This window comes from Balaenoptera physalus, assembly GCF_965194825.1.
Source record: "Balaenoptera physalus genome assembly, contig: HAP1_SCAFFOLD_800, whole genome shotgun sequence".
In the NCBI taxonomy this organism is placed as follows: domain Eukaryota; kingdom Metazoa; phylum Chordata; class Mammalia; order Artiodactyla; family Balaenopteridae; genus Balaenoptera; species Balaenoptera physalus.
The window spans coordinates 83600-99569 of NW_028125980.1; positions in this window are offsets into that span (position 1 = coordinate 83600).

Consider the following 15970-nt stretch of genomic DNA (forward strand, 5'->3'; position numbering starts at 1 on the left):
GGAGCTATGGGAGGCTACCATGAGAGGTTGCCTAGAGTAATTAGTACATTTCATTTAATGTTGGTTCTTCTCCCTAAGATGTCTGCTATCCTCTTCTTTTTGTAGCTACTAGCATTGAGAAAGTGACCAAGATAAGGTCCTTCTCTTTTACTGCCCATGAATGGAACTGTGATTAACCCCACAGAACTTGGTGCTTCCAGAATCCCCTGAACCTACTGACCTTCCATGCATGGCACGACATAGATAAGGATGGTGACGTGTATCCTTGTATAGAGCATGTTATAAAATGTTTGACTCTTCCCTTCCTCATAATTCCAAAGAATAGGTTTCTTTGGATTTCTGCTTAATGCTGCTGGAGTTGGTACATAAGTTGAGGGAGGTATCAGGTCACACCAAAAGAGAGGGTAACTGCACAGAAAATACAAGCAGGTACATTTCTGTGTAGTTTCAAGCAGCTTATTTGCTATATCAACCATGGTGACATGTTGACCCTTCCTCTTTCTACTAGTAGTACAACAAACATAAAGGATATTTAGGCTGCTTGTTTTATCCCCACCTCTCACAATTGATCTGCATTAACATATAGGACAATGAAGGGCCCTTTCTACCATCTTAACCAATATTTGAGAACTAGAAAATGTCCAGATTTTTCTGGGGTTTATTTTAATATTCCCCAATCAGGCCTATGAAGGAATCTTACCTATTGTGTTTATTAATGAAGTCATATCTCTGACGGCATCCCATCATCAACAAAACTGGAAAGAAATTTGAAGGGTCTTCGATTTTACCATATTTGAAATAACAATATTTTAGCCTGACACGTTTTTGGATTTTAGAAAAAAAATATTTTAAATGAGACAAAAAATCATTTTTATGACACAAAAAGACAGCAATAGGTTTATATTTTTATCTGTTCCACTTGCACACAAGTGTCTCATGGGGTTATGTAAAGCTCTCCTGTTGGGTGCTGTGCATGGTGCAAGTATGGATTAAAACTTAGGAATCTTAAGCTTCAGTCACCTGAAACATTTAAATTAGGATGCAAGCAATCCTGTCCAACATTTGAAAAGAGCAAGACACTCTCTTTATTTTATTTGTTAGGTAATTAATCTGTCTTTTCCCCAAGGAGAGAAACAAGTGGCATCTTCCATCAATGTGTTGCACAAATATCTTTGAACAGAGAGTGCAAGCAGAGGCTGATACAGGATGTGAAAAAAAAAATGAGAGACCCTTGTGGCATTTTCTCCTAACTTATTGCAATCTCCCATTTAAAATGTGGCAATAATCAATCTTCTGAGGAAAAAGGCCCAAGGAAGGTTTTTGCTTCTGTGGAATAAGGGGATTGCTAAAGATTTCAGGAGGCAAGACGAATTAGTGAGAATGACCATGAGAAATCAGAGAAAAGTCAGATCCATGGATGAAGTGATGTTTACCACTGTGAATCAATGAGAAGTAGGAGCAAATGAAAAGAAAGCTGATACAACATTTTCTGAATAAATGTAACCTTTCAGCTGTCATAGAAAAATTAATACTCACTATGATACAACATATTTAGTTTAGAAAGTTAACATAAATTTAAAGCTTAATAATTACATTTATAGAAGAAATGAAAACATATTTGTGGTTTAGAATAAATAATGTGTTCTGCTACAGGTAAGAAGACTACATAAATAAATAGAAATAAGACTAAATAAATAAAGAGGAAAATAACAAATTAGATGTTATTAACATTAAAAACTGACACTCATCTAAAGAAAGAGAAGGAGAGACAGAAAGAGAGAAGAACTCATCTCAAGCATGTATTAAAAACTCCTAAATAAGAAGTCTTCAGATGTTAAAAAAAAGGAAGTCTTCAATAAGAAGATAATGGAATAGCAAAATGGGGAAAATATACCAAAAGATATTTCAAAAAAGAGAGTACAGAATGTTAAGTAAACATATCAAAAGATGCTTGGCTTCTTAGTAGTCAATTAAATGCAAAAGCGTGATACCAGGAATTATCACTGACAAACCAGAAAGTTCAAATGAAAATGACAGGTATTATCAAGTTTGACAAGAATGTGTATAATCCTTGAATCTCATTCACTGCTGCTGAAGTTGAAAAATCATACAAATGTTTTGAAAATATTTAGAAATATCTAAAAAGATAAACACAAGAAAGCTATGACTCGAAAATTTTACTACTACGTGTATACTGAACAATAATTTATACACACACCACCAAAGCTCAAGTTCTAGAATTTATATACCAGTGCTGTTCTCAATAGACACAAACTGAAAATCACTCATATTGTAATACACATTGGAATAAATTAATTAATAGTTAAATATTTACATTATGGAATCCTATGCAACAGTGGCAATGCATGATCACAACAACATGCAACCATATAGGCATATTCACAATCACCATAAAATAAAAAAGCCCAATCCAAAAGTGATTTTACTGTGCCATAACATTTATATAAAATACAAAATACAGGTAAAGTTATCTTTTTGTTAGATACCAGAACAATATTAAACCTTAAGAGGAGTCACTAGAATGGGACCAGGGGGCCTCTGAGTATCGGGCAATTTTCTGTGTCTTTATCTAGAAGCTATGTTTAGAGTGTATTCAGATGCTGAATTTTCTGAAATGTGTCATTTCCTTACAAACCATGCATGTTTTTCGTTGTTTTTTATACATAACAAAAACTAAAAAAGATAGACCAGGGAAGGTAATTGTATTAGCACTTTAATATCCATGCTTTTCAAGGTGGAAGTGAAAAGTATTAAATACTTGACATTGTGATTACTTCTTAAAAGTAAGGTGAAAATTTGAGGTTAATAAATAAGACATACTTCTTCATATATAATCCTCAAAGAGGAGGGGTAGAAAGGAGTATTATTTTTTTTTCTTTAATACAGAATCGTTAAGATAGAAAATAATGAAAACAGACTAGTTTTAAAAAAGAGCACACTGGACTTCCCTGGTGGCACAGTGGGTAAGAATTTGCCTGCCAATGCAGGGAAGAGGGGTTCCATCCCTGGTCTGGGAAGATCCCACATGCCACAGAGCAACTAAGCCCGTGTGCCACAAGTACTGAGCCTGTGCTCTAGAGCCTGCAAGCAACAACTATTGAGCCTGCACGACACAACTACTGAAGCCCATGCACCTAGAGCCCATACTCCACAACAAGAGAAACCACCGCAAGGAGAAGCCCGTGCACCACAACGATGAGTGACCCCTGCTTCTCTAGTAACAACTGGAGAAACCCTGTGCAGCAACGAAGACCCAACACAACCAAAAATTTAAAAAATTAAATCTTTTGACTTCTGAGATGACTCACTCACGTGGCTGTAGGTAAGAGGCCTCAGTTCCTTGCCACATGGATCTCTCCTTAGGGCTGCTTGAGTGTCCTCATGACATGGCAGCTGGCTTACCCCAGGATGAGTGATCTAGCAGAAACCAAAGCAGAAGCTGCAATGTCTTTTATAACTTTGGAAGCTGCACTTTGTCATTTCTGCAATTTCTTATTAGTTAAACACTCAACCCTTTTCAAGTGCGAGGAGCCACACTGGTACATGGAGACTGGGAGATAATTAGGGGATAATTAGGTCCATCTTGGAGGCTGGCTACCAAAGTGGCTGACTAGCCAAAGTCTGAATTTTGTTTTCTTCACTTCTGGAGAGAAAATGGTCAGTGAAGCTCAGTGGTGGTCTTTGAGATGTACCAAAGCTACCTCTTGCTCTCACCCCCAGCTGTGTGGCTGACAGGGTCTTGGTGCTCCAGCCGGGTGTCAAGCCTGTGCCTCTGAGGTGGGAGAGCCGAGTTCAGGACATTGGTCTACCAGAGACCTCTGGCACCTTGTAATATCAAATGGCGAAAGCTCTTCCAGAGATATCCGTCTCAACGCTAAGACCCAGCTCCACTCAGAGACCAGCAAGATCCAGTGCTGGACATCCCATGCCAAACAACTAGCAAGACAGGAATGCAGGCCCACCCATTAGCAGAGAGGCTGCCGAAAATCACAATAAGGTCACAGACACCCCAAAACACACCACCAGATGCGGATCTGTCCACCAGAAAGACAAGATCCAGACACACCCACCAGAACACAGGCACCAGTCCCCTCCATCAGAAAGCCTACACAACCCACTGAACCAACCTTAGCCACTGGGGGCAGACACCAAATACAACGGGAACTACGAATCTGCAGCCTCTGAAAAGGAGACCCCAAACACAGTCCCCAAAGCCAAATGAGAAGACACAGAAACACACAGCAGATGAAGGAGCAAGGTAAACACCCACCAGACCAAACGTGGAGGAAATAGGCAGTCTACCTGAAAATGAATTCAGAGTAATGATAGTAAAGATGACCCCAAATCTTGGTACTGGAATGGAGAATAGACAAGAAACGTTTAACAAGGACCTAGAAGAACTAAAGAGCAAACAAACAATGATGAACAACACAATAAATGGAATTAAAAATTCTCTAGAAGGAAACAATAGCAGAATAACTGAGGCAGAAGAATGGATAAATGACCTGGAAGATAAAATAGTGGAAATAACTACTGCAAAGCAAAATAAAGAAAAAAGAATGAAAAGAATTGAGGACAATCTGAGACATCTCTGGGAAAACATTAAACGCACCAACATTCGAATATAGGGTTCCCAGAAGTAGAAGAGAAAAAGAAAGACACTGAGAAAATATTTAAAGAGATTATAGTTGAAAATTTCCCTAATATGGGAAAGGAAATCGTTAATCAAGTCCAGGAAGCGCAGGGAGTCCCATACAAGATAAACCCAAGGAGAAACATGCCAAAACATATATTAATCAAACTATCAAAAATTAAATACAAAGAAAAAATATTAAAAGCAGCAAGGGAAAAACAACAAATAACATACAAGGGAATCCTCGTAAGGTTAACAGCTGAACTTTCAGCAGGAACTCTGCAAGCCAGAAGGGACTGGCAGGACATATTTAAAGTAATGAAAGGGGAAAAGCTACAACCAAGATTACTCGACCCACCAAGGATCTCGTTCAGATTCGACAGAGAAATTAAAACCTTTACAGACAAGCAAAAGCTAAGAGAATTCAGCACCACCAAACCCGCTTTACAACAAATGCTAAAGGAACTTCTCTAGGCAGGAAACACAAGAGAAGGAAAAGACCTACAATAAGAAACCCAAAACAATTAAGAAAATGGTAATAAGAACATACATATCAATAATTACCTTAAATGTAAATGGATTAAATGCTCCAACCAAAAGACATAGACTGGCTGAATGGATCCGAAAACACGACCGGTATGTATGTGGTCTACAAGAGACCCACCTCAGACATAGCGACACATACAGATGGAAAGTGAGGGGATGGAATAAGATATTCCATGCAAATGGAAATCAAAAGAAAGCTAGAGTAGCAATTCTCATATCAGACAAAAAAGACTTTAAAATAAAGACTATTACAGGAGACAAAGAAGGACACTACATAATGATCAAGGGATCAATCCAAGAAGAAGATATAACAATTGTATAATTTTATGCACCCAACATAGGAGCACCTCAAAACATAAGGCAAACGCTAACAGCCATAAAAGGGGAAATCGACAGTAACACAATCATAGTAGGGGACTTTAGCACCCCTCTTTCACCAATGAACAGATCATCCGCAATGAAAATAAATAAGGAAACACAAGCTTTAAATGATACATTAAACAAGATGGACTTAATTGATATTTATAGGACATTCCATCCAAAAACAACAGAATACACTTTTTCTCAAGTGCTCCTGGAACATTCTCCAGGATATAGATCATATCTTGGGTCACAAATCAAGCCTTGGTAAATATAAGAAAATTGAAATCGTATCAAGTATCTTTTCCGACCACAATGCTATTAGACTAGATATCAATTACAGGAAAAAAAATCTGTAAAACATAAAAACACATGGACGCTCAACAATACACTACTTAATAACCAAGACATCACTGAAGAAATCAAAGAGGAAATAAAAAAATACCTAGAAACAAATGACAATGAAAACATGAAGACCCAAAACCTATGGGATGCAGCAAGAGCAGTTCTAAGAGAGAAGTTTATAGCAATACAATCCTACCTCAAGAAACAAGAAATATCTCAAATAAACAAGTTAACCTTACACCTAAAGCAATTAGAGAAAGAAAGAAAAAAAAAAAAACAAAGTCAGCAGAGGAAAGACATCATAAAGATCAGACCAGAAATAAATGAAAAAGAAATGAAGGAAACAACAGCAAAGATCAAAAAAACTAAAAGCTGGTTCCTTGAGAGGATAAACAAAATTGAGAAACCATTAGCCAGACTCATCAAGAAAAAAAGGGAGACGACTCAAATCAATAGAATTACAAATGAAAAAGGAGAAGTAACAACTGACACTGCAGACATACAAAGGATCATGAGAGATTACTGCAAGCAACTATATGCCAATAAAATGGACAACCTGGAAGAACTGGACAAATTCTTAGAAAAGCACAACCTTCCAAGACTGAACCAGGAAGAAATAGAAACTACAAACAAACCAATCCCAAGCACTGAACTTGAGACTGTGATTAAAAATCTTCCAACAAACAAAAGCCCAGGACCAGATGGCTTCACAGGCAAATTCTATCAAACATTTAGAGAAGAGTTAACACCTATCCTTCTCAAACTCTTCCAAAATATAGCAGAGGGAGGAACTCTCCCAAACTTATTCTATGAGACCACCATCTCCCTGACACCAAAACCAGACAAAGATGCCACAAAGAAAGAAAACGACAGGTCAATATCACTGATGAACATAGCTGCAAAAATCCACTGCACAATACTAGCAAACAGAATCCAACAGCGCCTTAAAAGGATCATACACCATGATCAAGTGGGGTTTATCCCAGGGATGCAAGGATTCTTCAATACATGCAAATCAATGTGATACACCATATTAAAAAACTGAAGGATAAAAACAATATGGTCATCTCAATAGATGCAGAAAATGCTTTCGACAATATTAAACACCCATTTATCATAAAAACCCTCCAGAAAGTAGGCATAGAGGGAACTTTCCTCAACATAATAAAGGCCATATATGAAAAACCCACAGCCAGCATCGTTCTCAATGGTGAAAAAGTGAAACCATTTCCACCAAGATCAGGAACAAGACAAGGTTGCCCACTCTCACCACTATTATTCCACACACTTTTGGAATTTTTAGCTACAACAATCAGAAAAGAAAAAGAAATAAAAGGAATCCAAATCGGAAAAGAAGAAGTTAAGCTCTCACTGTTTGCAGATGACATGATACTATACATAGAGAATCCTAAAGATGCTACCAGAAACCTATTAGAGTTAATCAATGAACTGGTAAGGTTGCAGGATACAAAATTAATGTACAGATATCTCTTTCATTCCTATACACTAAAGATGAAACTTCTGAAAGAGAAATTAGGGAAACACTCCCATTTACCACTGCAACACAAAGAATAAAATACCTAGGAATAAACCTACCTAAGGAGACAAAAGACGTTTACTCAACAAACTATAAGACACTGATGAAAGAAGTCAAAGACGACACAAACAGATACAGAGATATACCATGTTCTTGGATTGGATGAATCAACATTGTGAAAATGACTCTACTACCCAAAGCAATCTACAAATTCAATGCAATCCCTATCAAACTACCAATGGAATTTTTCAGAGAACTAGAACAAAAAAATTTCACAATTTGTATGGAAATACAAAAGACCCCGAACAGCCAAAGCAATCTTGAGAAGAAAAACAGAGCTGGAGGAATCAGGCTCCCTGACTTCAGACAATACTACAAAGCTACAGTAGTCAAGACAGTATGGTACTGGCAGAAAAACAGAAATATAGAGCAATGGAACAGAAGAGAAAGCCCAGACATAAACCCATACACATATGGTCACCTTAATTTTGATAAAGGAGGCAAGAATATACAATGGAGAAATCACAGCCTCTTCAATAAGTGGTGTTGGGAAAACTGGACAGCTACCAGTAAAAGAATGATATTAGAAGACTCCCTAACACCATACACAAAAATAAATTCAAAATGGATTAAAGACCTAAATGTAAGGCCAGACACTATCAAACTCTTAGAGGAAAACATAGGCAGAACACTCTATGACATCAATCACAGCAAGATTCTTTTTGACCCACCTCCTAGAAAACGGAAATTAAAAAGAAACATAAACAAATGAGACCTAAGGAGACTTAAAAGCTTTTGCACAGCAAAGGAAAACGTAAACAAGACGAAAAGGCCACCCTCAGAATGGGAGAAAATATTTGCCAACGAAGCAGCTGACAAAGGATTAATCTCCAAACTTTACAAGCAGCCCATGCAGCTCAATATCAAAAAAAAAAAAAAAACACAAACAACCCAATCTATAAATGGGCAGAAGACCTAAATAGACATTTCTCCAAAGAAGATATACAGATTGCCAACAAACACATGAAAGAATGCTCAACATCACTGATCATTAGAGAAATGCAAGTCGAAATTACAATGAGGTATCACCACACACAGGTAAGAATGGCCATCATCAAAAAAATCTACAAACAATAAATGCTGCAGAGGTGTGGAAAAAAGGGAACCCTCTTGCACCGTTGGTGGGAGTGTAAATTGATACAGCCACTATCGAGAACGGTATCGAGGTTCCTTAAAAAACTAAAAATAGAACTACCATATGACACAGCAATCCCACTACTGGGCATATACCTGGAGAAAACCATAATTCAAAAAGAGTCATGTTCCACAATGTTCATTGCAGCTCTATTTGCAATAGCCAGGACATGGAAGCAACCTAAGTGTCCATCAACTGATGAATGGGTAAAAAAAGATGTTGCACATCTTCAATATAAAATGGAATATTACTCAGCCATAAAAAGAAATGAAATTGAGTTATTTGTAGTGAGATGAATGGACCTAGAGTCTGTCATACAGAGTGAAGTAAGTCAGAAAGAGAAAAACAAATACTGTATGCTAACACATATATGTGGAATCTAAAAAGAAAAGGAAAAGAAACGGTTGGGAAGAACCTAGGGACAGGACAGGAATAAAGACGCAGACATAGAGAATGGACTTGAGGACATGGGGAGGGGGAAGGGTAAGCTGGGACGAAGTGAGAGAGTGGCATGGACTTATATATACTACCAAATGTAAAATAGCTAGCTAGTAGGAAACAGCTGCATAGAAGAGGGAGATCAGCTCAGTGCTTTATGACCACTTAGAGGGGTGGGATAGGGAGGGCAGGAGGGAGACGCAACAGGGAGGAGATATGGGGATATATGGATATGTATAGCTGATTCACTTTGTTCTAAAGCAGAGACTAACACACCATTGTAAAGCAATTATAGTCCAATAAAGATGTTAAAATTAAATAAATAAATAAATGAATAATTTATGGCCCCCCCTCCAAATTAAATCTTTTTTAAAAATAAATAAATAAAAAAGAGCACTCCATGACATGGAACGCTAAACCTAAGTATTTTCAGTACTATAGTAAATGTAAATGGATTAATATCTCCTATTAAAGTGTAATTTTTTATATTATGTGCAACTAAATTTTTTTCACAATATACAGGTAAAATAAAAGAATTACATTAGAAAGGAGAAAACATTCCATGTATTTAAAAACAATAAAACAATAAGCATATAATATGCATCTTAGATATAAGTAGTCTTTAAGTTCAGAACAATTTGTCATTATTGTAATTAGTATTATTATACCAATTTCTTTAAAACATTTCAATACTTGTTGTATTTGAAAAAATATTTTAATATTTTTTCTTCTCTCTTTTGTGGTCTAATACATGGTAAGTATTTAGCTGCTAACATAACTTAAAAATATATTTTGCTTTTTTACAGCCGAACAAAACTGAATCAAGAAGAAATAGATAACTTGAACATACTGATCACTAAAAGCAAAATAGAGGGCTTCCCTGGTGGCGCGGTGGTTGAGAATCTGCCTGCCAATGCAGGGGACACGGGTTCGAGCCCTGGTCTAGGAAGATCCCACATGCCGCGGAGCAACTGGGACCGTGAGCCACAACTACTGAGCCTGAGCGTCTGGAGCCCGTGCTCCACAACAAGAGAGGTCACGATAGTGAGAGGCCCACACACCGTGATGAAGAGTGGCCCCCGCTCGCTGCAACTAGAGAAAGGCCTCGCACAGAAACGAAGACCCAACACAGCCAAAATAAATAAATAAATAAATAGAATTTAAAAAAAAATAGAATCTGTAATTTAAAAAAAAACCCTAGCAACAGAAGTCCAGGATCAGATGGCTTCACAGGCAAATTCTACCAAATATAAAAAGCAGAACTTACACTGATTCTTCTCAAACTCTTCGAAAAGATTGAAGAGTAAGGAATACTTCCAAAGACATTCTATGAAGCCACTATCACGCTGATATCAAAAACAGATGGGGAGGGGGGACTTCCCTGGTGGCACAGTGGTTAAGAATCTGTCTGCCACTGCAGGGGACATAGGTTCAAGACCTGGTCTGGAAAGATCCCACATGCCATGGAGCAACTAAGCCTGTGTGCCACAACTACTGAGCCTGCACTCTACAGCCCACGAGCCACAACTACTGAGCCTGATAGCCACAACTGCTGAAGGCCACGAACCTAGAGCCCATGATCTGCAACAAAAGAAGCCACCACAATGAACAGCCTGCACACCACAATGAAGAGTAGCCCCCGCTCACCGCAACTAGAGAGAGCCCAAGCACAGCAACGAATGTCCAATGCATCCAAAAATAAATAAAGAAAGAAATTTACTTAAAAAAAAAACCAAATAAAACAGATGGGGACTTTTCTCGTGGTCCAGCAGTTAAGATTTCACCTTCCAGTGCAGGGGGTGCGGGTTCGATCCCTGGTTTTGGAGCTAAGATCCCACATGCCTCACAAACAAGAAACCAAAACATAAAACAGAAGCAATATTGGAACAAATTCAATAAAGACTTTTAAAAAAACCACAGAGAAAGACACTACCGAAAAAGAAAACTGCAGGCCAATATCATTGATAAATATAGATTCAAAAATTCTCAACTGAATATTAGAAAACCGAATCCGACAACACATAAGAGGATCATACACTATGACCAAATTTGATTCACCCCAGTTTCACAAAGCTGTTTCAACATATGCAAATCAATCAACATGATACACCCCATCGACAAAGGAAAAACAAGAAACAAACGATCATCTCAATAGATGGCGAAAAAGCATTTGAAAAGCTTCAACATCCATTCATGGTAAAAACACTTACCAACGTGGGTACAGAGGAAACATATCTCAACATAATAAAAGCTATTTATGACAAACCCACAGCCAATATAATACTCAACGTTCATAAGCTGAAAGCCTTCCCGCTAAAATCTGGAACAAGACAAGGATACCCACTCTCACGTCTTCTCTTCAACATAGTATTGGAAGTCCTAGCCACAACAATCAGAAAAGAAAAAGAAATAAAATCTAACCAAATTGGAAGGGAAGAGGTAAAGTTGCCATTATATGCAGATGACATGATAATATATATAAAGGAAACCCTAAAAATTCCACACAAACACTACTAGAACTGATAAACAAATTCAGCAAAGTAGCAGGATACAAGATTAACATATATAAATTGGTTGCATTTACTGGTTTTTCTTTCTTTTTTTTTTAAATTTATTTTGGCTGCATTGGGTCTTCATTGTTGTGCACGGGCTTTCTCTAGTTGTGGCCAGTGGGGACTAGACTTTCTTGGGGTGCGCAGGCTTCTCATTGCAGTGGCTTCTCTTGTTGTGGAGCACGGGCTTTAGGCATGCAGGCTTAAGTAGTTGTGGCACATGGGCTCAGTATTTGTGGCTCACTGGCTCTAGAGTCCAGGCTAAGTAGTTGTGGCACACAGGTTTAGTTGCTCCACGGCATGTGAGATCTTCCTGCATCAGGGCTCAAACCCGTGTCCCCTGTATTGGCAGGCGGATTCTCAACCACGGAGCCACCAGGGAAGTCCCTGGTTTCATTTCTTTACACTAACAATGAAATATCAGAAAGGAAATGTAAACAAGCAATCCTTTTTTTAATGGCATCAAAAAAATAAAATGCTTAGGATTAAGCCTCACCAAGGAGGTGAAAGACTTATATACTGAGCACTACAAATCATTAGTAAAGGAAGCTGAAGATGATTCAAAGAAATGGAAAGACATCCCACGCTCTTGGATGGGAGGAATTCATACTGTTAAAATGGCTATACTACCCAAAGCAATCTACAGATTTAATGTGATCCCTATCAAATTACCCATGACATTTTCCCCAGAACTAGAACAAATAATCCTAAAATGTATCTGGAACCATAAAAAAGTCAGAAATGTGAACACAATCCCCAGGAAAAAGAACAAAGCAGGAGGCATAACCCTCCTAAACTTCAGAAAATACTACAAAGTTACAGTAATCAAAGCCGCATTGTATTGGCACAGAAAGAGATACATGGATCAATGGAATAGAATAGAGAGCTAAGAAATAAACCCACACACCTATGGTCAATTAACCTTTGACAAAGGAGGCAAGAATATACAATGGGGAAAAGACAGTCTCTTCAGCAAGTGGTGTTTTGAAAGTTGGAGAGCCGTATGCAAATCAGTGAAGTCAGAACATACCCTCACACCATACACAAAAGTAAACTCAAAACGGCTTATATGCTTAAATATAAGATAGGACACCTTATAACTCCTAGAAGAGAACATAAGCAAAACATTCTCTGACATAAGTCATACCAAAATTTTCCTAGGTAGTTCTCCCTAGGCAGTACAAATACAGTAAGTCACCTACATACGAACCTTCAAGTTGCAAACTTTCAAAGATGCAAACGTCCATTCGCGTGTCCAATCATGTAAGTTAGTTCACGTGTCTGACATACATTGTCACGTGCGTGCTTCCTCTATATGTGGTTGTGCTTTTGTGTACTTTACAGTACTGTATAGAGTACAGTAGTACAGTACCTTTATTTCAAGCCCAAGATGTCTGGAAGCAAGCGTAAAAGCAGACGTGATGTAGCTGGTACTGTTAAGAAGCGCCAAGCGATAATGACGGAAACAAAAGTGAAAGTAATTGAGAGAGTGGAGCGAGGCAAAAAGATGTTAGACATCGCTCATTCTTATAATATGAATCATTCAATCATTGGCACGAATCTAAAGAACAAGGACAAGATCATGGAACATGTGAAGTCTGCTGTGCCGACGATGTTGACACAATATCCAAGAAGCATGGAAAAGTGATGGAGGAGATGGAGAAACTTCTCAGTGTGCGGATGCAGGATCAACATCAGCGCTGAGTCCTGCTCAACTTAACGCTGATTCAAGAGAAAGCTAAAAGCCTTTATGAAGACTTGAAGAAGAAACACGGCAAAGAATCAGAGGGCATATCTTTTAATGCCAGCCATGGCTGCTTTCATCGGTTCAAGGCTAGAGCCAGCCTTCACAATGTAAAAGTAAGTGGAGAGACAGCAAGTGCAGATAGGGTAGCTGTCCAGGAACTTCCAGAAACACTTTGAGAAATTATTGATGATGGTGTGTATTTACCCAACCAGGTTTTTAATGTGGATGAGACACAACTGTACTGGAAGAGGATGCCAGACCGAAGTTACGTCAGTAAGGAGGAAAAGTTGATGCCGGGCTGTAAAGCAGCAAAGGATAGGCTAACTGTTGTTTGGTGGCAATGCTTCCGGTGAATTGAAGCTGAAACCTCTCTTAGTTTATCATTCACAGAACCCAAGAACCCTTAAAAACATAGCCAAGGGCTCTCTTCCTGTTGTGTGGAAGCGTAACCCCAAATCCCGGATTACACAGGCCACGTTCCAGGACTGGTTTTGCCACCACTTTATCCCAGATGTAGAGAAATATTGCTTGGAGAAGAACGTTCCAGCAAAACATTCTTTTGCTGCTTGACTATGCTCTGGGCCACCCCCCATTCATGGATGACTTTCATCCCAACGTCAAAGTACTGCATCTGTCACCAAATACTACGTTGCTCATCCACCCTATGGACCAGGGTGTTATAGCGACTTTCAAGAAATATTATTTATGTCACACTTTTTGTCAGGCAGTAAAGGTAAGTGACAAATCAGGAACAACCTAGGGACAACTTTGGGAGGACTATAACATCTACAAGACCATAAAAAACATTGACTTTGCATGGTGTGAGGGTATGGCGGTCACGATGAATGGGGTTTGGAAGAACCTTTGCCCACAGTTTGTTCATGATTTTTGTGGATTTGAGAAGGTAGATCAGAAGTCCGAAGAGGTCTTCAGCAACGTAGTGACCCTCAGCGAGAAGCTGGAGCTAGATCTGCAAGAGGACGATTTCGCTGACCTCCTTGCTGTGCAACATGAGGAGCTTACTGATGGAATTGGAGGCCCAGAGAAAGGATGAAGAGGGACAGGAGGAAGAAAAAGTAACTGAAGAACTGAAGAGATTCACGACACAGAAAATGGCAAGGGAATCTTCGTTATTTGAGGAAGCACTGTTAGTTTTTGAGGCACAGGACCCGAACCTAGAATGGGACCCAAAGGTGGCAGCAGCCATTCAGATTGCAATCCAGTGTTACCTTGTCATCTATGATGAGAAAAAAAGAGCTACTACCCAGACATCAATGGATCATTCTTTCAAGAGGGTAGATAGAATTAAATCCAGCAAGGAACCAGAACCTTTGCCATCAACGTCAGGTATGAGTGAAATTGCAGCTTGCCCTCTTTCTCCTACTGCTGATAATCCTTCACCCCTACCATCTCCCACCTCCCCTCCCTCCTCCAATCAGTAACTCTGCTTGCCTGTTCCCTCGATGCCAGCCCGAGTATCCCAGCTGTTGTACTGTATTACTGTACTTTTCAAGTTACTGTACTGTAAGATTAAAAATGCTTTCTTTGTTTTTGTGCTTGTTTTTTATGTATTGTTTGCGTGAAAAGTATTATAAACCTATTACGGTAGAATACCTTATAGCCGACTGTGTAAGTTGGGTACCTAGGCGAACTTTGTTGGACTTACAAACAAATTGAACTTACAAACGCACTCTTGGAACAGAACTTGTTCATATGTAGGGGACTTACTGTAAAAGCAAAAAAGAAACAGGAACTAATCAAACTTATAAGCTTTTGCACAGCAAAGGAAACCATAATCAAAATGAAAATAAAACCTATGTACTGGGAGAAAATATTAGCAAATGATGAGACTGACAAGGGCTTAATTTCCAAACTATACAAACAGCTCATACAACTCAATAACAAAATAACAAATAACTCAATGGAAAAATGGGTAGAAGACTTAAAGAAACATTTCTCCAAAGAAGACATACAGAGAGCCAATAGGCACATGAAAAGATGCTCATCATCACTAATTATTAGATAAATGCAAATCCAAATTACAATGAGGTATCACTTCAAACTGATCAGAATGGCCATCATTAAAAAAAATCTACAATTAACAAATGCTGGAGGGGGTACGGAGAAAAGGGAACCCTTCTACACTGTCAGTGGCCATGTAAGTTGGTGCAGCCACTATGGAAAACAGTATGGAGGTTCCTCAAAAAAACTAGAGGGTTGCCATATGATCTAGCAATCCCACTTGTGGACATATATCTAGACAAAACTATAATTCAAAAAGATACATGAAACCCTATGTTCATAGCAGCACTATTTATAACAGCCAAGACATGGAAACAACCTAAATGTTCATTGAAAAATGAGTGTATAAAGAAGGTGTGGTATACGTATACAAAAGATATTACTCAGACATAAAAAAGAATGAAATAATACCATTTGCAGCAACATGGATGGACCTAGAGATAATGATACTAAGTGAAGTAAGTCAGAGAGAGAAAGACAAATACCATATAATATCACTTATATGTGGAATCGAAAACAGGACACAAATGAGCATGTCAGCGAAACAGAAACAAACACACAGATATAGAAAAGA